At 48.5% G+C, this 2,287-nt stretch overlaps 2 non-coding genes across 2 annotated transcripts; one reads left to right on the plus strand and one right to left on the minus strand.

The window, feature by feature from the left end:
• Positions 1 to 990: 990 nt before the first annotated feature.
• TRNAP-UGG (transfer RNA proline (anticodon UGG)) lies at positions 991 to 1,064 on the minus strand. Its single transcript has one exon. It is a non-coding gene; the product is annotated as a tRNA-Pro (tRNA).
• Positions 1,065 to 1,826: 762 nt separating this feature from the next.
• On the plus strand, positions 1,827 to 1,897 carry TRNAG-UCC (transfer RNA glycine (anticodon UCC)). The gene has a single exon. It is a non-coding gene; the product is annotated as a tRNA-Gly (tRNA).
• Positions 1,898 to 2,287: the final 390 nt, after the last annotated feature.

Consider the following 2,287-nt stretch of genomic DNA (forward strand, 5'->3'; position numbering starts at 1 on the left):
ATGCCATACCGGTACATCTGTCCGAATGGGCTTGGACCATGCCTCATCTCTTGCACCCGAAAACCCGACTCCTTGTATTCCGTAGCACCCGCCTTTCTTTCTAATAGAGAGGCTAGTAGCAAACAGGGACTGAAGGATTCCGACCCGCCACCAGAAAGGGCAGGGAGCCTAGCGGGTTCCCGCGGGAACTAGCCTTCAAAGACAATGTCCGGCCGTCCAAGAAGCCTGTTAGAGATTTCCCAAGAAGCAGCACTAAATGCCGGAGAGGTAGCACACATACTAAGACTCTGACATCATGCGTTGGTTCTTCCGCGGGAAGGCACAACAATAGCCGAGGGAAAGGGTGGAGGTATGAGCCAGCAGCGGAATACGACACTAAAGGATCGATCTCTTGCGCTTTCGGGCTGACTTCGATGTGCGGTTGAAGAAGCCAGGGACGGAGTTCACTCGACCCGAAACTTCTGGGGAGAGGGGTAGCAGAAGTATTTACTGGTTCTCCAGGGAAATATGTTAGTTTAACAGAAACCACTAAGCTAAGGGATTTCAAATGATTCTTCCTGGGGAATTGGATAATCTCCCGCGCAACATCGATGAAGCCACCACAAAGGCTGCAACCTTACAAGTGGAGGGTCAATGAAAGGGATGGTACTGAATCTTCGTGTAATGGCTCCTAATCGAACTGTTCGGAATTCTGAGGTTCGAGAAATCGTCCCATCTACGAGTAGTGGCCAGGTTGGCATATGGCCCAATCACGCTCCACTTCCTACAGCTTTGGATATGGGAGTCCCGAAGGTACGTCACGATGGAAAGTGGTCCGCAATGGCGTTGATGGGTGGTTTCGCCATGGTAGACAGTAATCAGGTAACAACAAAGGAAAAGAATGGTGGAAAACCCACTTCTTGAGCATTTATCCCGTCTGTAGTAGCTGGGAGATTCCCACGAGTGAAAAGGGGACGGAGCGAAATGTTACCTGCCCAATGGCGGCAGTAATCGAGGTGACAGGATTCGAACCTATGGCCCTCTGTACCCAAAACAGATGCGCTACCAGACTGCGCTACACCTCGTGGGCCATCCCCAGTAATGGTTGAAGGCCGGCTACAGCGATCGATTGGCACTTGGCACCCGATCTCTTATCACTCAATCTCAGGAAAGGAAAAGGGCCATTTGCCTAAAAATTCTTATGTCCCTGCATGCAAGTCGCACGGCCTAGCTTTGTCTTTCGACCGAGATTGGACTGTACGTCTTTCTCACCTTTCATTCAGGGTCAACGTTGGGCCACAAGTGAAGTGCCATGGAATGGTGCAATATTCGAATTTCGATCTCTTCGCGGAAAGAGCGAAATGACGCATTAGCACGAGATGGGCTGATTAATATTAGGCCTACCAACGTGCCTTCTAAGCCCGTGAGGGCAGCCGGGATTTGTCAGAATTTGGAATTTTGTGTTGTTTGAAAAGATTTTACCCCTTCGTTTTTCAGATAAATCACGCTGTCGTTATATATACGTAACTCCTTTTCCAATTGTGGTGATTCGGGGGACCCCATCAAGCCAAGCGTAGCGCGGCAGGTCAATAATTTTTCCATTCCGAATTCTTGTTGGTTTGGCTTGATTGCTCTTGAATCGGAGAGATACGAACGGGAAGTTTTCATCGATAGCGTTCCATGAATTATCGTATATGAAATGAATTGAACACGAATGATCCATCACTCACATTCTACTAGGTGCTTGAGCGGGGCAAAGTCTTTGCGCATGGAAGGCCAAGCCCGCGCCTCGGCCGATTCGTATTATAGGAATGATCTCTTTATAACACCCCGGGAACGAAACTTAGGCGGATATAGATTAACGGTAGATTATCTGCCTTCCAAGCAGAGGATATGGGTTCGATTCCCGTTATCCGCAACTGACAGGTAGGACAAGGGATGGCTACAGGTCATGGCTACGGGAAAACCAAAGGTGCCATTTATTTGAAAAATCTCGTATATAGAACAAACACAAATTAAACCTAATGGTTGGTCATTGTCCTAGCAACCTGGAAGAACACTTCGAAAAAGAAAGCGCTACGTTTTCAAAACTTCGAGCAGTGGGAACAAGTGTGCGAGGGATAACTTCTGACCCGGTATTGTCATTTCTAATATCACTGATTTCTCCAGTGATAGCGGCATACGGTTGGCGGTATACCATTAGGAAGTTCTTCGATGCTTACGACCCTCGTGCAGGGGGTTTCAGCAAGTGACACTCAAGTTGGAGGTGGGGATGCCGAAGGGCTTTAAGTTCGAAACTGATGGGGGG

The sequence above is a fragment of the Dipteris shenzhenensis genome, unplaced genomic scaffold (genome assembly GCF_047967505.1).
Source record: "Dipteris shenzhenensis isolate YYH24624 ecotype China unplaced genomic scaffold, Dip_SZ_1.0 scaf0026, whole genome shotgun sequence".
In the NCBI taxonomy this organism is placed as follows: Eukaryota; Viridiplantae; Streptophyta; class Polypodiopsida; order Gleicheniales; family Dipteridaceae; genus Dipteris; species Dipteris shenzhenensis.